Raw genomic sequence first — 24403 nt, 5'->3', positions numbered from 1 at the left:
TTTCGTATGCTCAATTGCTACATTAAAACGGTATGTTTCTTTTTCAGATCTGGAAAAAAAAACGAGCGTGACAACATTCGAACCTGTAATCATCAGATCCGAAGACCGACGCCTTATCCATTAGGCCACATGGTCACTGACGACCAACTATACCATGTATACGACTCATCTCGAAACGCTCACACCCCTGAGGATTTGTGTTTTCGTTCTACACAGCCGCTGCCCCTTGCTCTTTCCCAACCATTCGTTACATTCAACCTCTTACGAGACCGACCAAATATACACTGAGAAACAAGACCACACACTTTGTGCATTCGGAATCGAAGGCAGGGCGTCCCTCGCCGCATTTGCTACGATGGCCATTTGCTACTTCTGCAGAAGCGGCGGCGGCGACGACGACGACGACGACGACGACGACGACGACGACGACCGCGAGAGGCTCTGAGATATGTGAGAAATACATCTGTAAAATGTAATTCAGACTGCCTCGTGCCACTTTGTGCTGTACCGCTTTGGCAAATGCTTTATCTGCGCCATTCGCCTTAATCACATCTGAGAGTAATTCTTAAAAAATACGCCTGTCGCTAATTGTTCGTCATCACAGATACTGTTTGCTATACGGCCACGACGTGCAACTGATTTCCAAAATTCATCTTTCTCCTGTGAGGATGGAACTTCCGATGCCTGGTTTATTAGAGCAGTGCTCTACCACTGAGCTAAACAGGCGCGGCCTAGCGGTATTCTTGGGTACTTCGTCCTTACGGTCGTCTGCATCATCAGACTTCAGCTGACAACACTTCATATTACCGGCTAATATTTGCAGCTATGGCGACCCATTACTGCTTGGCTACACATCTGACACGTAACCGATGTGCTCTCCAAACTAAAACACTTGCATTTCAGAACATGTCTTCCACACATGTCTACAAAATCACCTTCACATTCAAATACAGTTTCCTTGTGACTGACAGAGACGTAGGCAAAGTTTAAAGTTGCTATTTCCATTACATCTCGTTAATCAGAAAAACGGTAATTTACATCTGCAGCGAACAAATTCCGTTCCGCCCAGCGTGTGGCTCGAACCCACGACCCTAGGATTAAGAGTCTGACGCTCTACCGACTGAGCTAGCCGGCTACCTCGGTGAATACCTGCCGGATAGCACGTCACACAGTACTCGTTTGGGTTGGGTGGTCCCATACAGAATCTCTCCATGCTGCCTAATGTTTTCCTAACGTCACACTCGTCACGTACTTCACTTTTATGTCATAATCATTTCTGAGAGGTAAAGAAATTGCATGACAGCATGGAGAGCTAGTGGCGTCAAAATTAACACACATACTTTATGTGACTCAAAAGCCGAACGAGTTACTTTCCGACGTTGTTTTAGATGTGCAAGTGCCAGTCAAAACTCGCGGTGTCGGCACTCTGCCGACCATTTCGCTAGTTAACACCGGTCTTGTTGTGTGTGTTTCAAGCTCAAGAGCATTTCCAAGCAAAAAATGGTCAACAGCAACATTCAGACGGTTTCGTATGCTCAATTGCTACATTAAAACGGTATGTTTCTTTTTCAGAACTGGAAAAAAAACGAGCGTGACAACATTCGAACCTGTAATCATGAGATCCGAAGTCCGACGCCTTATCCATTAGGTCACATGGTCACTGACGACCAACTATATCATGTATACGACTCATCTCGAAATGCTCACACCCCTGAGGATTTGTGTTTTCGTTCTACACAGCCGCTGCCCCTTGCTCTTTCCCACCCATTCGTTACATTCAACCTCTTACGAGACCGACCAAATATAGACTGAGAAACAAGACCACACACTTTGTGCATTCGGAATCGAAGGCAGGGCGTCCCTCGCCGCATTTGCTACGATGACCATTTGCTACTTCTGCAGAAGCGGCGGCGGCGGCGACGACGAAGACGACGACGACGACGACGACCGCGAGAGGCTCTGAGATATGTGAGAAATACATCTATAAAATATAATTCAGACTGCCTCGTCCCACTTTATGCTGTACTGCTTTGGCAAATGCTTTATCTGCGCCATTCGCCTTAATCACATCTGAGAGTAATTCTTAAAAAATACGCCTGTCGCTAATTGTTCGTCATCACAGATACTGTTTGCTATACGGCCACGACGCGCAACTGATTTCCAAAATTCATCTTTCTCCTGTGAGGATGGAACTTCCGATGCCTGGTTTATTAGAGCAGTGCTCTACCACTGAGCTAAAGAGGCGCGGCCTAGCGGTACTCTTGGGTACTTCGTCCTTACGGTCGTCTGCATCATCAGACTTCAGCTGACAACACTTCATATTACCGGCTAATATTTGCAGCTATGGCGACCCGTTACTGCTTGGCTACACATCTGACACGTAACCGATGTGCTCTCCAAACTACAACACATGCATTTCAAAACATGTCTTCCACACATGTCTACAAAATCACCTTCACATTCAAATACAGTTTCCTTGTGACTGACAGAGACGTAGGCAAAGTTTAAAGTTGCTATTTCCATTACATCTCGTTAATCAGAAAAACGGTAATTTACATCTGCAGCGGAACAAATTCCGTTCCGCCCAGCGTGTGGCTCGAACCCACGACCCTAGGATTAAGAGTCTGACGCTCTACCGACTGAGCTAGCCGGCTACCTCAGTGAATACCTGCCGGATAGCACGTCACACAGTACTCGTTTGGGTTGGGTGGTCCCATACAGAATCTCTCCATGCTGCCTAATGTTTTCCTAACGTCACACTCGTCACGTACTTCACTTTTATGTCAAAATCATTTCTGAGAGGTAAAGAAATTGCATGACAGCATGCAGAGCTAGTGGCGTCAAAATTAACACACATACTTTATGTGACTCAAAAGCCGAACGAGTTACTTTCCGACGTTGTTTTAGATGTGCAAGTGCCAGTCAAAACTCGCGGTGTCGGCACTCTGCCGACCATTTCGCTAGTTAACACCGGTCTTGTTGTGTGTGTTTCAAGCTCAAGAGCATTTCCAAGCAAAAAATGGTCAACAGCAACATTCAGACGATTTCGTATGCTCAATTGCTACATTAAAACGGTATGTTTCTTTTTCAGAACTGGAAAAAAAACGAGCGTGACAACATTCGAACCTGTAATCATCAGATCCGAAGTCCGACGCCTTATCCATTAGGCCACATCGTCACTGACGACCAACTAGATCATGTATACGACTCATCTCGAAACGCTCACACCCCTGAGGATTTGTGTTTTCGTTCTACACAGCCGCTGCCCCTTGCTCTTTCCCACCCATTCGTTACATTCAACCTCTTACGAGACCGACCAAATATACACTGAGAAACAAGACCACACACTTTGTGCATTCGGAATCGAAGGCAGGGCGTCCCTCGCCGCATTTGCAACGATGACCATTTGCTACTTCTGCAGAAGCGGCGGCGGCGGCGACGACGAAGACGACGACGACGACGACCGCGAGAGGCTCTGAGATATGTGAGAAATACTTCTATAAAATATAATTCAGACTGCCTCGTCTCACTTTATGCTGTACTGCTTTGGCAAATGCTTTATCTGCGCCATTCGCCTTAATCACATCTGAGAGTAATTCTTTAAAAAAACGCCTGTCGCTAATTGTTCGTCATCACAGATACTGTTTGCTATACGGCCACGACGTGCAACTGATTTCCAAAATTCATCTATCTCCTGTGAGGATGGAACTTCCGATGCCTGGTTTATTAGAGCAGTGCTCTACCACTGAGCTAAAGAGGCGCGGCCTAGCGGTACTCTTGGGTACTTCGTCCTTACGGTCGTCTGCATCATCAGACTTCAGCTGACAACACTTCATATTACCGGCTAATATTTGCAGCTATGGCGACCCATTACTGCTTGGCTACACATCTGACACGTAACCGATGTGCTCTCCAAACTACAACACTTGCATTTCAGAACATGTCTTCCACACATGTCTACAAAATCACCTTCACATTCAAATACAGTTTCCTTGCGACTGACAGAGACGTAGGCAAAGTTTAAAGTTGCTATTTCCATTACATCTCGTTAATCAGAAAAACGGTAATTTACATCTGCAGCGGAACAAAATTCCGTTCCGCCCAGCGTGTGGCTAGAACACACGACCCTAGGATTAAGAGTCTGACGCTCTACCGACTGAGCTAGCCGGCTACCTCGGTGAATACCTGCCGGATAGCACGTCACACAGTACTCGTTTGGGTTGGGTGGTCCCATACAGAATCTCTCCATGCTGCCTAATGTTTTCCTAACGTCACACTCGTCACGTACTTCACTTTTATGTCATAATCATTTCTGAGAGGTAAAGAAATTGCATGACAGCATGCAGAGCTAGTGGCGTCAAAATTAACACACATACTTTATGTGACTCAAAAGCCGAACGAGTTACTTTCCGACGTTGTTTTAGATGTGCAAGTGCCAGTCAAAACTCGCGGTGTCGGCACTCTGCCGACCATTTCGCTAGTTAACACCGGTCTTGTTGTGTGTGTTTCAAGCTCAAGAGCATTTCCAAGCAAAAAATGGTCAACAGCAACATTCAGACGGTTTCGTATGCTCAATTGCTACATTAAAACGGTATGTTTCTTTTTCAGAACTGGAAAAAAAACGAGCGTGACAACATTCGAACCTGTAATCATCAGATCCGAAGTCCGACGCCTTATCCATTAGGCCACATGGTCACTGACGACCAACTATATCATGTATACGACTCATCTCGAAACGCTCACACCCCTGAGGATTTGTGTTTTCGTTCTACACAGCCGCTGCCCCTTGCTCTTTCCCACCCATTCGTTACATTCAACCTCTTACGAGACCGACCAAATATAGACTAAGAAACTATACCACACACTTTGTGCATTCGGAATCGAAGGCAGGGCGTCCCTCGCCGCATTTGCTACGATGGCCATTTGCTACTTCTGCAGAAGCGGCGGCGGCGGCGACGACGACGACGACGACGACGACCGCGAGAGGCTCTGAGATATGTGAGAAATACATCTGTAAAATGTAATTCAGACTGCCTCGTGCCACTTTGTGCTGTACCGCTTTGGCAAATGCTTTATCTGCGCCACTGCCTTAATCACATCTGAGAGTAATTCTTAAAAAAAACGCCTGTCGCTAATTGTTCGTCATCACAGATACTGTTTGCTATACGGCCACGACGTGCAACTGATTTCCAAAATTCATCTTTCTCCTGTGAGGATGGAACTTCCGATGCCTGGTTTATTAGAGCAGTGCTCTACCACTGAGCTAAACAGGCGCGGCCTAGCGGTACTCTTAGGTACTTCGTCCTTACGGTCGTCTGCATCATCAGACTTCAGCTGACAACACTTCATATTACCGGCTAATATTTGCAGCTATGGCGACCCATTACTGCTTGGCTACACATCTGACACGTAACCGATGTGCTCTCCAAACTACAACACTTGCATTTCAGAACATGTCTTCCACACATGTCTACAAAATCACCTTCACATTCAAATACAGTTTCCTTGTGACTGACAGAGACGTAGGCAAAGTTTAAAGTTGCTATTTCCATTACATCTCGTTAATCAGAAAAACGGTAATTTACATCTGCAGCGGAACAAATTCCGTTCCGCCCAGCGTGTGGCTCGAACCCACGACCCTAGGATTAAGAGTCTGACGCTCTACCGACTGAGCTAGCCGGCTACCACGTTGAATGCCTGCCGGATAGCACGTCACACAGTACTCGTTTGGGTTGGGTGGTCCCATACAGAATCTCTCCATGCTGCCTAATGTTTTCCTAACGTCACACTCGTCACGTACTTCACTTATATGTCATAATCATTTCTGAGAGGTAAAGAAATTGCATGACAGCATGGAGAGCTAGTGGCGTCAAAATTAACACACATACTTTATGTGACTCAAAAGCCGAACGAGTTACTTTCCGACGTTGTTTTAGATGTGCAAGTGCCAGTCAAAACTCGCGGTGTCGGCACTCTGCCGACCATTTCGCTAGTTAACACCGGTCTTGTTGTGTGTGTTTCAAGCTCAAGAGCATTTCCAAGCAAAAAATGGTCAACAGCAACATTCAGACGGTTTCGTATGCTCAATTGCTACATTAAAACGGTATGTTTCTTTTTCAGAACTGGAAAAAAAACGAGCGTGACAACATTCGAACCTGTAATCATCAGATCCGAAGTCCGACGCCTTATCCATTAGGCCACATGGTCACTGACGACCAACTATATCATGTATACGACTCATCTCGAAATGCTCACACCCCTGAGGATTTGTGTTTTCGTTCTACACAGCCGCTGCCCCTTGCTCTTTCCCACCCATTCGTTACATTCAACCTCTTACGAGACCGACCAAATATACACTGAGAAACAAGACCACACACTTTGTGCATTCGGAATCGAAGGCAGGGCGTCCCTCGCCGCATTTGCTACGATGACCATTTGCTACTTCTGCAGAAGCGGCGGCGGCGGCGACGACGAAGACGACGACGACGACGACGAGCGCGAGAGGCTCTGAGATATGTGAGAAATACATCTATAAAATATAATTCAGACTGCCTCGTCCCACTTTATGCTGTACTGCTTTGGCAAATGCTTTATCTGCGCCATTCGCCTTAATCACATCTGAGAGTAATTCTTAAAAAAACGCCTGTCGCTAATTGTTCGTCATCACAGATACTGTTTGCTATACGGCCACGACGCGCAACTGATTTCCAAAATTCATCTTTCTCCTGTGAGGATGGAACTTCCGATGCCTGGTTTATTAGAGCAGTGCTCTACCACTGAGCTAAAGAGGCGCGGCCTAGCGGTATTCTTGGGTACTTCGTCCTTACGGTCGTCTGCATCATCAGACTTCAGCTGACAACACTTCATATTACCGGCTAATATTTGCAGCTATGGCGACCCATTACTGCTTGGCTACACATCTGACACGTAACCGATGTGCTCTCCAAACTACAACACATGCATTTCAAAACATGTCTTCCACACATGTCTACAAAATCACCTTCACATTCAAATACAGTTTCCTTGTGACTGACAGAGACGTAGGCAAAGTTTAAAGTTGCTATTTCCATTAAATCTCGTTAATCAGAAAAACAGTAATTAACATCTGCAGCGGAACAAATTCCGTTCCGCCCAGCGTGTGGCTCAAAACCAACGACCCTAGGATTAAGAGTCTGACGCTCTACCGACTGAGCTAGCCGGCTACCTCGGTGAATACCTGCCGGATAGCACGTCACACAGTACTCGTTTGGGTTGGGTGGTCCCATACAGAATCTCTCCATGCTGCCTAATGTTTTCCTAACGTCACACTCGTCACGTACTTCACTTTTATGTCATAATCATTTCTGAGAGGTAAAGAAATTGCATGACAGCATGCAGAGCTAGTGGCGTCAAAATTAACACACATACTTTATGTGACTCAAAAGCCGAACGAGTTACTTTCCGACGTTGTTTTAGATGTGCAAGTGCCAGTCAAAACTCGCGGTGTCGGCACTCTGCCGACCATTTCGCTAGTTAACACCGGTCTTGTTGTGTGTGTTTCAAGCTCAAGAGCATTTCAAAGCAAAAAATGGTCAACAGCAACATTCAGACGGTTTCGTATGCTCAATTGCTACATTAAAACGGTATGTTTCTTTTTCAGAACTGGAAAAAAAAACGAGCGTGACAACGTTCGAACCTGTAATCATCAGATCCGAAGTCCGACGCCTTATCCATTAGGCCACATGGTCACTGACGACCAACTATATCATGTATACGACTCATCTCGAAATGCTCACACCCCTGAGGATTTGTGTTTTCGTTCTACACAGCCGCTGCCCCTTGCTCTTTCCCACCCATTCGTTACATTCAACCTCTTACGAGACCGACCAAATATAGACTGAGAAACAAGACCACACACTTTGTGCATTCGGAATCGAAGGCAGGGCGTCCCTCGCCGCATTTGCAACGATGACCATTTGCTACTTCTGCAGAAGCGGCGGCGGCGGCGACGACGAAGACGACGACGACGACGACCGCGAGAGGCTCTGAGATATGTGAGAAATACTTCTATAAAATATAATTCAGACTGCCTCGTCTCACTTTATGCTGTACTGTTTTTTTTTTTTTTTCCTTTATTGTGATTTTAATACCTGTGACAAACAGGTAGGCCGGCAGCGGACCAGGTATGCCGCTCTTCGGCCTCAGAGTATACACAGAACAGAGATGAGTGAGATATAAAAACAATCAAGACGGCGGGGTACAAACAGTAGACAAAACAGAGTTAAAACGGAGTCGGTCACGTGCGTAGCACAATGGATAAAAGCGGAGAAACACGGTGCACAAACGCAGATGGCAGATGGCCACACGTGAACCAGCGGAGCACAAACGACGAAACACAAACACACTGCAGGAGAGTCGAGGCACAAACACATGCGATGGTCTTCGGCGTAGGACGATGAAAGTAACAGATGGAAGACAGCAGAGTCGTGGCCTGCCAAGGGGAAAAGGTGTGGGGAAGAGGAGAGAGAGGGGGAGGGGAAGATGCCAGTGGAGGAGAGGGATGGAGGAGAAGGGGGAGGGTAGGGGGAGTGGAAGCCCAAGGAGAAAGGGGAGGGGAGGGAGGGAGAGAAGGGAGAGAGGGTGCCCACAGGAAAAGGAGAGGAGAGGGAAGGTAAGGCTCAAAGTTGGTAGGAGGGGTAGATGGAGGGGAGGAGGGCATCATCAGGGAGGGGGAGTTGACGGAAGCCACCGAGGGAGAGGGTGTGGAGGGTGTAAAGATGGAGAGCAGGTGGGATATAGGAATGCAGGCGCGGCAGCGGGTTGGGGTGGGAGAGGATGGGAGAGACAAGAGGGTGTGGAGGATCAAGCTTGCGGGAGGTGTAGAGGATCCGTAACCGTTCGAGGAAAAGGAGGAGGTGCGGGAAGGGAATCAGGTCATAGAGGATCCGCGTGGGGGAAGGGAGACGGATGCGATAGGCGAGGCGGAGCGCATGGCGTTCTAGGATCTGAATGGACTTGTAGAAGGTAGGAGGGGCAGAGATCCAGGCGGGATGAGCATAGCAAAGGATAGGACGGATGAGGGACTTGTAGGTGTAGAGGATGGTGGATGCTGTACTGCTTTGGCAAATGCTTTATCTGCGCCATTCGCCTTAATCACATCTGAGAGTAATTCTTTAAAAAAACGCCTGTCGCTAATTGTTCGTCATCACAGATACTGTTTGCTATACGGCCACGACGTGCAACTGATTTCCAAAATTCATCTTTCTCCTGTGAGGATGGAACTTCCGATGCCTGGTTTATTAGAGCAGTGCTCTACCACTGAGCTAAAGAGGCGCGGCCTAGCGGTACTCTTGGGTACTTCGTCCTTACGGTCGTCTGCATCATCAGACTTCAGCTGACAACACTTCATATTACCGGCTAATATTTGCAGCTATGGCGACCCATTACTGCTTGGCTACACATCTGACACGTAACCGATGTGCTCTCCAAACTACAACACTTGCATTTCAGAACATGTCTTCCACACATGTCTACAAAATCACCTTCACATTCAAATACAGTTTCCTTGTGACTGACAGAGACGTAGGCAAAGTTTAAAGTTGCTATTTCCATTACATCTCGTTAATCAGAAAAACGGTAATTTACATCTGCAGCGGAACAAAATTCCGTTCCGCCCAGCGTGTGGCTAGAACCCACGACCCTAGGATTAAGAGTCTGACGCTCTACCGACTGAGCTAGCCGGCTACCTCGGTGAATACCTGCCGGATAGCACGTCACACAGTACTCGTTTGGGTTGGGTGGTCCCATACAGAATCTCTCCATGCTGCCTAATGTTTTCCCAACGTCACACTCGTCACGTACTTCACTTTTATGTCATAATCATTTCTGAGAGGTAAAGAAATTGCATGACAGCATGCAGAGCTAGTGGCGTCAAAATTAACACACATACTTTATGTGACTCAAAAGCCGAACGAGTTACTTTCCGACGTTGTTTTAGATGTGCAAGTGCCAGTCAAAACTCGCGGTGTCGGCACTCTGCCGACCATTTCGCTAGTTAACACCGGTCTTGTTGTGTGTGTTTCAAGCTCAAGAGCATTTCCAAGCAAAAAATGGTCAACAGCAACATTCAGACGGTTTCGTAAGCTCAATTGCTACATTAAAACGGTATGTTTCTTTTTCAGAACTGGAAAAAAAACGAGCGTGACAACATTCGAACCTGTAATCATCAAATCCGAAGTCCGACGCCTTATCCATTAGGCCACATGGTCACTGACGACCAACTATATCATGTATACGACTCATCTCGAAACGCTCACACCCCTGAGGATTTGTGTTTTCGTTCTACACAGCCGCTGCCCCTTGCTCTTTCCCACCCATTCGTTACATTCAACCTCTTACGAGACCGACCAAATATAGACTAAGAAACTATACCACACACTTTGTGCATTCGGAATCGAAGGCAGGGCGTCCCTCGCCGCATTTGCTACGATGACCATTTGCTACTTCTGCAGAAGCGGCGGCGGCGGCGACGACGAAGACGACGACGACGACGACGACCGCGAGAGGCTCTGAGATATGTGAGAAATACATCTATAAAATATAATTCAGACTGCCTCGTCCCACTTTATGCTGTACTGCTTTGGCAAATGCTTTATCTGCGCCATTCGCCTTAATCACATCTGAGAGTAATTCTTAAAAAAACGCCTGTCGCTAATTGTTCGTCATCACAGATACTGTTTGCTATACGGCCACGACGCGCAACTGATTTCCAAAATTCATCTTTCTCCTGTGAGGATGGAACTTCCGATGCCTGGTTTATTAGAGCAGTGCTCTACCACTGAGCTAAAGAGGCGCGGCCTAGCGGTATTCTTGGGTACTTCGTCCTTACGATCGTCTGCATCATCAGACTTCAGCTGACAACACTTCATATTACCGGCTAATATTTGCAGCTATGGCGACCCATTACTGCTTGGCTACACATCTGACACGTAACCGATGTGCTCTCCAAACTACAACACATGCATTTCAAAACATGTCTTCCACACATGTCTACAAAATCACCTTCACATTCAAATACAGTTTCCTTGTGACTGACAGAGACGTAGGCAAAGTTTAAAGTTGCTATTTCCATTACATCTCGTTAATCAGAAAAACAGTAATTAACATCTGCAGCGGAACAAATTCCGTTCCGCCCAGCGTGTGGCTCAAAACCAACGACCCTAGGATTAAGAGTCTGACGCTCTACCGACTGAGCTAGCCGGCTACCTCGGTGAATACCTGCCGGATAGCACGTCACACAGTACTCGTTTGGGTTGGGTGGTCCCATACAGAATCTCTCCATGCTGCCTAATGTTTTCCTAACGTCACACTCGTCACCTACTTCACTTTTATGTCATAATCATTTCTGAGAGGTAAAGAAATTGCATGACAGCATGCAGAGCTAGTGGCGTCAAAATTAACACACATACTTTATGTGACTCAAAAGCCGAACGAGTTACTTTCCGACGTTGTTTTAGATGTGCAAGTGCCAGTCAAAACTCGCGGTGTCGGCACTCTGCCGACCATTTCGCTAGTTAACACCGGTCTTGTTGTGTGTGTTTCAAGCTCAAGAGCATTTCAAAGCAAAAAATGGTCAACAGCAACATTCAGACGGTTTCGTATGCTCAATTGCTACATTAAAACGGTATGTTTCTTTTTCAGAACTGGAAAAAAAAACGAGCGTGACAACGTTCGAACCTGTAATCATCAGATCCGAAGTCCGACGCCTTATCCATTAGGCCACATGGTCACTGACGACCAACTATATCATGTATACGACTCATCTCGAAATGCTCACACCCCTGAGGATTTGTGTTTTCGTTCTACACAGCCGCTGCCCCTTGCTCTTTCCCACCCATTCGTTACATTCAACCTCTTACGAGACCGACCAAATATAGACTGAGAAACAAGACCACACACTTTGTGCATTCGGAATCGAAGGCAGGGCGTCCCTCGCCTCATTTGCTACGATGGCCATTTGCTACTTCTGCAGAATCGGCGGCGGCGGCGGCGACGACGAAGACGACGACGACGACGACGACGACCGCGAGAGGCTCTGAGATATGTGAGAAATACATCTATAAAATATAATTCAGACTGCCTCGTCCCACTTTATGCTGTACTGCTTTGGCAAATGCTTTATCTGCGCCATTCGCCTTAATCACATCTGAGAGTAATTCTTAAAAAAAACGCCTGTCGCTAATTGTTCGTCATCACAGATACTGTTTGCTATACGGCCACGACGCGCAACTGATTTCCAAAATTCATCTTTCTCCTGTGAGGATGGAACTTCCGATGCCTGGTTTATTAGAGCAGTGCTCTATCACTGAGCTAAAGAGGCGCGGCCTAGCGGTACTCTTGGGTACTTCGTCCTTACGGTCGTCTGCATCATCAGACTTCAGCTGACAACACTTCATATTACCGGCTAATATTTGCAGCTATGGCGACCCATTACTGCTTGGCTACACATCTAACACGTAACCGATGTGCTCTCAAAACTACAACACATGCACTTCAAAACATGTCTTCCACACATGTCTACAAAATCACCTTCACATTCAAATACATTTTCCTTGTGACTGACAGAGACGTAGGCAAAGTTTAAAGTTGCTATTTCCATTACATCTCGTTAATCAGAAAAACGGTAATTTACATCTGCAGCGGAACAAATTCCGTTCCGCCCAGGGTGTGGCTCGAACCCACGACCCTAGGATTAAGAGTCTGACGCTCTACCGACTTTTTTTTTTTTTTGTTTTTTTTCTTTTTTGTTTTTTCTTTTTTTGGGCCTCCCTTCTCCCCACACAGCCCATCCATTCGCTCTCCTTTTATGCCTTCTTCGGCGAGCTTCTATGCTATATCGACTGATTTTTTTTTCAAATTTACTGTGACAGTTAGGGAAATGAAATGATGTTTGGCTTCTTCGCCATGTGAGGCTTCTCCTCCGTAGAACTGAAAATTGAAAAATTAAGGCTTCTTGGGAATTAATAAATTGTCACTCTTGCTTCATACTGAAAAAAATTAAACAAAAATAGAAAGATTGTAACTGAGGAACACGTGCAAGAAGCTTCCACTGCATTGTGTGCAACGAAACCACCTTCTGATATTACCGAGATCCTGGAAAATCATCATAGATGAAAGTAGTTGCTGGAGATATGGGGTTTATCCAGCAGTAAGTGTGAAGCCGCAGTGCCGTTTCGGGGTTCTGTCCGAGGCCTTCACGGCTACCGTAGCGGCCCTGGGGCACACGAAGTCCCCACCGTACTTCACCCTCAACAGCGATCCCCTACTTTGGCCTGTGACTACATTTTTCGTAGACGAGGGCTATTAAGATGTTTATCCAATCCCTTGTCTCTGAAACAGAATGTGTAGCATGTTACCAAAAGTTTTTTTGTGGTCCCTGCGCGTACATATCTGATAATATTTTGCTCGTTCGTATAATTCGTATTCTAAAACACGGTCATTGCCGTGTTCAGATATAACGTAATGTACATAATTGCCAAACAACCACAACACAGCATTGGTTTTCTGGACAGGGAAGAAAACACCATCGGGGAAGAGTAATTTTTCAACATTGATCTCAGTACTAACAGTTCTGGTTATAAAGGCTACCCGCCGTTGGAGTCCCCTCCATATTTCGGCGTATCCGCCACAGAGAAAGCGGTGGATCAATGTGTCAACTGCGTCACATCGGGTGCACACAATCGTGTCACTAAGACCAATGGAGTGCAACTTTTCGTTAGTGGAAACTACGTTATTAACAACTCGGTACCAGGTTGCCTGAATGTCGGAAGACAGTTCACGATTACTAATATTTTTCCAAATTCTTTTCCAGTCTTTGTCGGGATATCTGCACTCCATTTTGTTGACATGTTCTTTCGTTGTTAAGAGTTCCATTAATTTCCTGCAATTCCTTGATTGTGGATTCGTGACAATACTGTCCATGTAGCTAATCTCTAAAAAGAACTGGCGAATATATTTCAATTTATAATTAATTCCGCCTATATTTATGGGTGGACGTAAATTTTCTGGCTGTAGGAGTCTATACAGCTTGGCTGTAATACTATGTGGATGTTTTTCTATAATTTGTAGGGTCCTCTTTATATATAACGCCGTAGTCTTCCGCCATATATCTGTTAAACCTAGGCCACCTTCAGCGGAAGGTAACGTAACTGTACCGACTGCTACTCTAAAAATATTCCCTGTCCATATAAATCGGCAAATGATACTCATTATACGTTTGGCAATGGGTTTCGAAACTGGCAATATTTGACCTATATATATAGCTTTTGATAAAATGGACCAATTAATTATTCTGATTCGTTGTTTAATGTTCAGATGTCTGGTCTGATTGAGTATTGTGGCTCCTCTGATTGTATCCAGTACTTTCTTCCAATTGTAGGTCATGGTCTGAAGCGGACATCGGTAAAAGGTGACACCCAGAGCGGTGTGACGATCGACGGAGCGTGCCCATTCCAAACGGACATCTTGAAGACCTTTAAGATTTAAAAACGAACTCTTCACCTCGTTAACCCTAGCGCCTGTAGCTTCACAAAAGATCTGAATATTCGTAGTTAATTTCTCTAAATCTTCGTTACTACGAATAACCACTCCAACGTCATCAGCATATGCATTGGTGACGTTGTTAACGCCAGATATCGTGATGCCCTCAAGATCGACATCGAGTCTCCTTAGTAAAGGCTCCAGTGCAACAACATACAGGAGCATTGACAAAGGACTTCCCTGCGGGACGCCGTTGCGAATTTCAATGGGTGGAGTGAAATGCCCATTTACAGACACTTGTGTTTGGATGCCTTCAACAATGTTAATTAAAACTTGCACAAAATGTTGACTAAAACCCACATAGGTCAACGTTCTGAACAAAAATAAGTGGTTGACCCTGTCAAAAGCCTTTGAGAAGTCGATAAAGGCAAGGCCTCCTGGTGAGGATGACGTTGCAAAAATTGCAGAGACATCCCTATATTCACAAACAGTTTTAAAAATATTCCGCCCCGAGAGACAGGTTTGGTGGTCACCTATGATCTTCTCCATTAGAGGTCTCAGTCTTTCCTTCAGTACACGTGCAATTATTTTATAATCCGAGTTCATCAAACATATTGGTCTCAATTGATTGAGATCTTTAACTGTCGCGTTCCTTCCCTTTGGTATTAGCACAGTTACGCTTTCTTTGAACTCGCGTGGAACAGTAACACCTTGCAACACTTCATTTATCACTTCTGTGAATTGATTACCGATGAGAGGCCAAAATTTACAATAAAACTCTACAGGCAAGCCATCAGGCCCTGGGGACTTACGGGTAGGCGAATATTTAAGTATATCAAACACCTCCTCACATGTGATCGCAGTGGTAAGGGACACATTGTCCTCGTCATTGATAACGTTGTCGATACCTGTAGTTCGTAGCAAATCGTTCGCACAGTCTAGATTATACCGGGTATCAGTATATAACGTACGATAAAATCCATAAACTGCATTTAAAATGTCAGAGTGTTCCGTCAGCACCCGGTTATCGCCCACTCTAAGACAAGCAATAAACGCTCGTCTTCTATTTCTTTCATGTTGGAGTAAGTGGTACAGCTATGCGTTTTCGTCCTCCACCGTTGTCGGGACACGAGATTTAATTTTTAAACCCTCCAGCTGTTGTCGCTTGAGACTTATGAGGTGAGCCTTGATCTTCTTTATTTCAATGAAAACCTCATCAGTCATCTGCTGAGCTGATAGTTCCCTTAAGCATGTATAGTAAAATTCAACGGTATTGCGAGACCACATCGCTCGCTCCCTCCCGTAAGCTATTAGGGATGATCTCAATTTCTTTTTAGCACATGAGGTCCACCACGCAAGGCGAGAGCTGTATTTATGGCGCATACGTAGAGCAGCCTGCCATACCTCCGCTACTGTTCTTGATAGGGCACCCTCGAACAACATATGGGTATTCAGCTTCCATAAGGGGCGACCCCAATACGTTCCTTGCTTCTGAAACCGAATGCTGCATTTCACTGCGAGATGGTCCGAAAAGGTAGTGGGAATTACTTCGATACTACTGATTTTATTTTCCAGGTTTGCTGTGACGTATATTCTGTCTATTCTGCTTTGCGAGCGACTACTGATGTACGTAAATTTGACTAACGTGGGGTATTTGCTTTCCCACACGTCTGTCCACTTCATGTTTGTCACCAAAGCCGCCAGTTCCCTGGAGAAGTTAAAATTTGGTCGCTGATCCTTTTTGTGAAGTACACAATTAAAGTCACCACCGATTAAAGCTTCCGCCGGATTCCCCTTAAGTAAATAGACCATATTGTTCTTAAAAAAATTAGCCCTATCATCTCTAGCGTTGTTACCAGAGGGGACATATACATTTAAAACAGTAGTAGTAAAAATTTTACAACTGATGCCCCTCCCATTTTCTAACAGACAGATATCCTTCACATCAATACCATCTTTGACAAGGATCGCAGTCCCACATGTGGCTTCCGGTGCAATATTTAAAATCTCTTGAAAACCTGGGACATAAAAGTTGTGGACATTAAATTCCTGTAGGAGGGCTATATCAGTATCCGACTGGTAAAGGAAATCTTTTAAAGAAGCGACTTTCGTTTCACTGCGAATCCGATTTATATTGATCGTGGTCACATTATATGTCAGTTCCGTTGGCATAGGTGCAGGTAAAAGAAATTGGCTAATGAAGTATACCCCATGCAGAGTCACGTCTGTACCATTCCATTCTGTCTGTCAGAAAGAAAAATAGACATTAAAAAAAAAAAAATTAAATGCCACTAGCATGTGTCAGGTCCATCTCCATTCCGTGGTCGGTGCGATCTTCTTGGGCATCGGCCCAATCAAGTCCTTTTCCTGAGACAGTTCGGTCTAAATCCATAGTAGTGCCGGTCTGCAAACCTGCGACGCCAAGCGGTGCGCGAGGTTGTTGTTGAAGATCATCTGCATCGGCACGACTCATCTCCGCTTCAGTACACTCGTTAACTCGTGCTACTGGGCATTGTTCTCGTAGTCGTTCATTATCCCTTAAATGTTTTAACTTTTCCCGCAATGCAGGAGCTAAACTCTCTGCTGCTTTGTGTGCCAATCTCCTCTTCTTGCCTTTCTTCGAAGATCTCTTCGGCGATCTAGCAGGAGATGAAGTTTGCGACCTGTCAGGAGAAGTACCGGATGATACGTCTGACGTCGCCTGTTCCTTTTTTCGGACAAAATGCCGCGTATCGCATTCCACAACGGCAGAAGGAGGCGCATCTTTTTCCATGGCTCCCACTGGTAGCAACCCAGTCTCCAATTCTACACTATCGCTCGTTGTGGTTTCCTTGACGCAAGTGTCTTCTGTGGGCGCCAACGTGAAACCAATGTCCAGATTGCTATCTTCGTTCATAGTTTCCGCAGAGTGGATGCCTGGAGCGTCCACTCCTCGGAAGCTAGTGGCAATATCCTCACGTTGGTGGGAATCCTGACGACGCAAGGAAACCTCCGTTGCGGGTATTTGGGGATCTTCGGCCGAGTCCGCGGAAGAACGAGCAACCACAGTGGGAGAGTTGGAAAAAGTTGGCGTCGGCATAGATTCGAGGGGCGCGGAGCTGATCGGCAGACCATCCGCAAATCTAGAGCTTGAAGCCGGAGTATCATCGACAACCGCCCGCGAGGCAGCAGGCTCCCCGCGCACAGGCGGCACCGACTCGCCTCGGCTGCGGAAGTCAGCAGCGGCAGCGTATGACAACTTCATACCAACAACAGGGCCGGAACTCGGCATCTCGTCACGCGGTAACTGCGGGACACGCCTCCGTGAACATTCTGCACGAATGTGTTCCGTGGAATTGCATAAAGCGCAAGTCCGCGGTTGCCCATCATAGATAATCAAAGCACGATACCCACAAATATTAAGATAAGAGGGGACATGCTTCTGTAATTCAATCTTAATTTGCCTTACGCCGTTCAAGACAGGAAACATATGAGCTTCAGACCACCTTTCTGCCACATTGGAAATAATTCTGCCATAAGGCCGAAGGGCAACATTAAGTTCTTCGGGCGGAATTTCAAAAGGGAGCTCAAACACTCTGATCGTACGAATCCCGTACCCAGCATGACTAACAGCAACGTCACTCACATTCCCATCAGAATGATTAAACTTCACGCTACCTCCGCAACGATCCACAATGGAACTACATAATTCTGGACTTTTCATCTTCAGATACACAGCATTTGTCACAAACGAGAGATAAACTCCGACAACATCATCACCCTTAATCAATACTTTTTCGATAAACCATGCTTTAATTTCAAATGCTTTAGGTCGAACGAAATTTCGATCGAAAGTAAACTTGATTGTGTCTTTCCTCAAATAATTCGACCTATTCATTCTAGAACTTAATGAATACAAGTGCAACACGAATAGCGGCTTAGCAGCACCACTAACCTCAAACGCAGCGACTCAGCCTGTGTTTACTACAGCCAGACGTCCAGCTCCGCCACACGTCCGTCCCGCTCGGCGGCTGACTCGCAACTGAGAGCTAGCCAGCTACCTCGGTGAATACCTGCCGGATAGCACGTCACACAGTACTCGTTTGGTTGGGTGGTCCCATGCAGAATCTCTCCATGCTGCCTAATGTTTTCCTAACGTCACACTCGTCACGTACTTCACTTTTATGTCATAATCATTTCTGAGAGGTAAAGAAATTGCATGACAGCATGCAGAGCTAGTGGCGTCAAAATTAACACACATACTTTATGTGACTCAAAAGCCGAACGAGTTACTTTCCGACGTTGTTTTAGATGTGCAAGTGCCAGTCAAAACTCGCGGTGTCGGCACTCTGCCGACCATTTCGCTAGTTAACACCGGTCTTGTTGTGTGTGTTTCAAGCTCAAGAGCATTTCCAAGCAAAAAATGGTCAACAGCAACATTCAGACGGTTTCGTATGCTCAATTGCTACATTAAAACGGTATGTTTCTTTTTCAGAACTGGAAAAAAAAAGAGCGTGACAACATTCGAACCTGTAATCATCAGATCCGAAGTCCGACGCCTTATCCATTAGGCCACATGGTCACTGACGACCAACTATATCATGTATACGACTCATCTCGAAATGCTCACACCCCTGAGGATTTGTGTTTTCGTTCTACACAGCCGCTGCCCCTTGCTCTTTCCCACCCATTCGTTACATTCAACCTCTTACGAGACCGACCAAATATAGACTGAGAAACAAGACCACACACTTTGTGCATTCGGAATCGAAGGCAGGGCGTCCCTCGCCGCATTTGCTACGATGACCATTTGCTACTTCTGCAGAAGCGGCGGCGGCGGCGACGACGAAGACGACGACGACGACGACGACGACCGCGAGAGGCTCTGAGATATGTGAGAAATACATCTATAAAATATAATTCAGACTGCCTCGTCCCACTTTATGCTGTACTGCTTTGGCAAATGCTTTATCTGCGCCATTCGACTTAATCACATCTGAGAGTAATTCTTAAAAAAAACGCCTGTCGCTAATTGTTCGTCATCACAGATACTGTTTGCTATACGGCCACGACGCGCAACTGATTTCCAAAATTCATCTTTCTCCTGTGAGGATGGAACTTCCGATGCCTGGTTTATTAGAGCAGTGCTCTACCACTGAGCTAAAGAGGCGCGGCCTAGCGGTACTCTTGGGTACTTCGTCCTTACGGTCGTCTGCATCATCAGACTTCAGCTGACAACACTTCATATTACCGGCTAATATTTGCAGCTATGGCGACCCGTTACTGCTTGGCTACACATCTGACACGTAACCGATGTGCTCTCCAAACTACAACACATGCATTTCAAAACATGTCTTCCACACATGTCTACAAAATCACCTTCACATTCAAATACAGTTTCCTTGTGACTGACAGAGACGTAGGCAAAGTTTAAAGTTGCTCTTTCCATTACATCTCGTTAATCAGAAAAACGGTAATTTACATCTGCAGCGGAACAAATTCCGTGTGGCTCGAACCCACGACCCTAGGATTAAGAGTCTGACGCTCTACCGACTGAGCTAGCCGGCTACCTCAGTGAATACATGCCGGATAGCACGTCACACAGTACTCGTTTGGGTTGGGTGGTCCCATACAGAATCTCTCCATGCTGCCTAATGTTTTCCTAACGTCACACTCGTCACGTACTTCACTTTAATGTCATAATCATTTCTGAGAGGTAAAGAAATTGCATGACAGCATGCAGAGCTAGTGGCGTCAAAATTAACACACATACTTTATGTGACTCAAAAGCCGAACGAGTTACTTTCCGACGTTGTTTTAGATGTGCAAGTGCCAGTCAAAACTCGCGGTGTCGGCACTCTGCCGACCATTTCGCTAGTTAACACCGGTCTTGTTGTGTGTGTTTCAAGCTCAAGAGCATTTCCAAGCAAAAAATGGTCAACAGCAACATTCAGACCGTTTCGTACTGCTCAATTGCTACATTAAAACGATATGTTTCTTTTTCAGAACTGGAAAAAAACGAGCGTGACAACATTCGAACCTGTAATCATCAGATCCGAAGTCCGACGCCTTATCCATTAGGCCACATGGTCACTGACGACCAACTATATCATGTATACGACTCATCTCGAAACGCTCACAGCCCTGAGGATTAGTGTTTTCGCTCTACACAGCCGCTGCCCCTTGCTCTTTCCCACCCATTCGTTACATTCAACCTCTTACGAGACCGACCAAATATAGACTGAGAAGCAAGACCACACACTTTGTGCATTCGGAATCGAAGGCAGGGCGTACCTCGCCGCATTTGCTACGATGGCCATTTGCTACTTCTGCAGAAGCGGCGGCGGCGGCGACGACGAAGACGACGACGACGACGACGACCGCGAGAGGCTCTGAGATATGTGAGAAATACATCTGTAAAATGTAATTCAGACTGTATCGTGCCACTTTATGCTGTATCGCTTTGGCAAATGCTTTATCTGCGCCATTCGCTTTAATCACATCTGAGAGTAATTCTTAAAAAAAACGCCTGTCGCTAATTGTTCGTCATCACAGATACTGTTTGCTATACGGCCACGACGCGCAACTGATTTCCAAAATTCATCTTTCTCCTGTGAGAATGGAACATCCGATGCCTGGTTTATTAGAGCAGTGCTCTACCACTGAGCTAAAGAGGCGCGGCCTAGCGGTACTCTTGGGTACTTCGTCCTTACGGTCGTCTGCATCATCAGACTTCAGCTGACAACACTTCATATTACCGGCTAATATTTGCAGCTATGGTGACACATTACTGCTTGGCTACACATCTGACACGTAACCGATGTGATCTCCAAACTACAACACTTGCATTTCAGAACATGTCTTCCACACATGTCTACAAAATCACCTCCACATTCAAATACAGTTTCCTTGTGACTGACAGAGACGTAGGCAAAGTTTAAAGTTGCTATTTCCATTAGATCTCGTTAATCAGAAAAACGGTAATTTACATCTGCAGCGGAACAAAATTCCGTTCCGCCCAGCGTGTGGCTCGAACCCACGACCCTAGGATTAAGAGTCTGACGCTCTACCGACTGAGCTAGCCGGCTACCTCGGTGAATACCTGCCGGATAGCACGTCACACAGTACTCGTTTGGGTTGGGTGGTCCCATACAGAATCTCTCCATGCTGCCTAATGTTTTCCTAACGTCACACTCGTCACGTACTTCACTTTTATGTCATAATCATTTCTGAGAGGTAAAGAAATTGCATGACAGCATGCAGAGCTAGTGGCGTCAAAATTAACACACATACTTTATGTGACTCAAAAGCCGAACGAGTTACTTTCCGACGCTGTTTTAGATGTGCAAGTGCCAGTCAAAACTCGCGGTGTCGGCACTCTGCCGACCATTTCGCTATTTAACACCGGTCTTGTTGTGTGTGTTTCAAGCTCAAGAGCATTTCCAAGCAAAAAATGGTCAACAGCAACATTCAGAGGGTTTCGTATGCTCAATTGCTACATTAAAACGGTATGTTTCTTTTTCAGAACTGGAAAAAAAACGAGCGTGACAACATTCGACCCTGTAATCATCAGATCCGAAGTCCGACGCCTTATCCATTAGGCCACATGGCCACTGACGACCAACTGTATCATGTATACGACTCATCTCGAAACGCTCACACCCCTGAGGATTTGTGTTTTCGTTCTACACAGCCGCTGCCCCTTGCTCTTTCCCACCCATTCGTTACATTCAACCTCTTACGAGACCGACCAAATATAGACTGAGAAACAAGACCACACACTTTGTGCATTCGGAATCGAAGGAAGGGCGTCGCTCGCCGCATTTGCTACGATGGCCATTTGCTACTTCTGCAGAAGCGGCGGCGGCGGCGACGACGAAGTCGACGACGACGACGACGACCGCGAGAGGCTCTGAGATATGTGAGAAATACATCTGTAAAATGTAATTCAGACTGCCTCGTGCCACTTTATGCTGTACCGCTTTGGCAAATGCTTTATCTGCGCCATTCGCCTTAATCACATCTGAGAGTAATTCTTAAAAAAAACGCCTGTCGCTAATTGTTCGTCATCACAGATACTGTTTGCTATACGGCCACGACGCGCAACTGATTTCCAAAATTCATCTTTCTCCTGTGAGGTTGGAACTTCCGATGCCTGGTTTATTAGAGCAGTGCTCTACCACTGAGCTAAAGAGGCGCGGCCTAGCGGTACTCTTGGGTACTTCGTCCTTACGGTCGTCTGCATCATCAGGCTTCAGCTGACAACACTTCATATTACCGGCTAATATTTGCAGCTATGGCGACCCATTACTGCTTGGCTACACATCTGGCACGTAACCGATGTGCTCTCCAAACTACAACACTTGCATTTCAGAACATGTCTTCTACACATGTCTACAAAATCACCTTCACATTCAAATACAGTTTCCTTGTGACTGACAGAGACGTAGGCAAAGTTTAAAGTTGCTATTTCCATTACATCTCGTTAATCAGAAAAACGGTAATTTACATCTGCAGCGGAACAAAATTCCGTTCCGCCCAGCGTGTGGCTCGAACCCACGACCCTAGGATTAAGAGTCTGACGCTCTACCGACTGAGCTATCCGGCTACCTCGGTGAATACCTGCCGGATAGCACGTCACACAGTACTCGTTTGGGTTGGGTGGTCCCATAGAGAATCTCTCCATGCTGCCTAATGTTTTCCTAACGTCACACTCGTCACGTACTTCACTTTTATGTCATAATCATTTCTGAGAGGTAAAGAAATTGCATGACAGCATGCAGAGCTAGTGGCGTCAAAATTAACACACATACTTTATGTGACTCAAAAGCCGAACGAGTTACTTTCCGACGTTGTTTTAGATGTGCAAGTGCCAGTCAAAACTCGCGGTGTCGGCACTCTGCCGACCATTTCGCTATTTAACACCGGTCTTGTTGTGTGTGTTTCAAGCTCAAGAGCATTTCCAAGCAAAAAATGGTCAACAGCAACATTCAGACGGTTTCGTATGCTCAATTGCTACATTAAAACGGTATGTTTCTTTTTCAGAACTGGAAAAAAAACGAGCGTGACAACATTCGAACCTGTAATCATCAGATCCGAAGTCCGACACCTTATCCATTAGGCCACATGGTCACTGACGACCAACTGTATCATGTATACGACTCATCTCGAAACGCTCACACCCCTGAGGATTTGTGTTTTCGTTCTACACAGCCGCTGCCCCTTGCTCTTTCCCACCCATTCGTTACATTCAACCTCTTACGAGACCGACCACATATAGACTGAGAAACAAGACCACACACTTTGTGCATTCGGAATCGAAGGCAGGGCGTCCCTCGCCGCATTTGCTACGATGGCCATTTGCTACTTCTGCAGAAGCGGCGGCGGCGACGACGACGACGACGACGACGACGACGACGACCGCGAGGGGCTCTAAGATATGTGAGAAATACAATTGTAAAATGTAATTGAGACTGCCTCGTGCCACTTTATGCTGTACCGCTTTGGCAAATGCTTTATCTGCGCCATTCGCCTTAATCACATCTGAGAGTAATTCTTAAAAAAAACGCCTGTCGCTAATTGTTCGTCATCACAGATACTGTTTGCTATACGGCCACGACGCGCAACTGATTTCCAAAATTCATCTTTCTCCTGTGAGGATGGAACTTCCGATGCCTGGTTTATTAGAGCAGTGCTCTACCACTGAGCTAAAGAGGCGCGGCCTAGCGGTACTCTTGGGTACTTCGTCCTTACGGTCGTCTGCGTCATCAGACTTCAGCTGACACCACTTCATATTACCGGCTAATATTTGCAGCTATGGCGACCCATTACTGCTTGGCTACACATCTGACACGTAACCGATGTGCTCTCCAAACTACAACACTTGCATTTCAGAACATGTCTTCCA

General features: G+C 46.0%; 4 non-coding genes across 4 annotated transcripts; all 4 read right to left on the bottom strand.

Moving 5' to 3' along the window:
• Positions 1-1062: 1062 nt before the first annotated feature.
• On the bottom strand, positions 1063-1135 carry Trnak-cuu (transfer RNA lysine (anticodon CUU)). Its single transcript has one exon. It is a non-coding gene; the product is annotated as a tRNA-Lys (tRNA).
• A 1446-nt stretch (positions 1136-2581) lies between these two features.
• Positions 2582-2654, bottom strand: Trnak-cuu (transfer RNA lysine (anticodon CUU)). The gene has a single exon. It is a non-coding gene; the product is annotated as a tRNA-Lys (tRNA).
• A 2956-nt stretch (positions 2655-5610) lies between these two features.
• On the bottom strand, positions 5611-5683 carry Trnak-cuu (transfer RNA lysine (anticodon CUU)). The gene has a single exon. It is a non-coding gene; the product is annotated as a tRNA-Lys (tRNA).
• A 15828-nt stretch (positions 5684-21511) lies between these two features.
• Trnak-cuu (transfer RNA lysine (anticodon CUU)) lies at positions 21512-21584 on the bottom strand. Its single transcript has one exon. It is a non-coding gene; the product is annotated as a tRNA-Lys (tRNA).
• Positions 21585-24403: the final 2819 nt, after the last annotated feature.

This window comes from Schistocerca gregaria, unplaced genomic scaffold (genome assembly GCF_023897955.1).
Source record: "Schistocerca gregaria isolate iqSchGreg1 unplaced genomic scaffold, iqSchGreg1.2 ptg000178l, whole genome shotgun sequence".
In the NCBI taxonomy this organism is placed as follows: Eukaryota; Metazoa; Arthropoda; class Insecta; order Orthoptera; family Acrididae; genus Schistocerca; species Schistocerca gregaria.
Note: the sequence above shows the minus strand (reverse complement) of the source record. Positions and strands in the feature narration are given on the sequence as shown.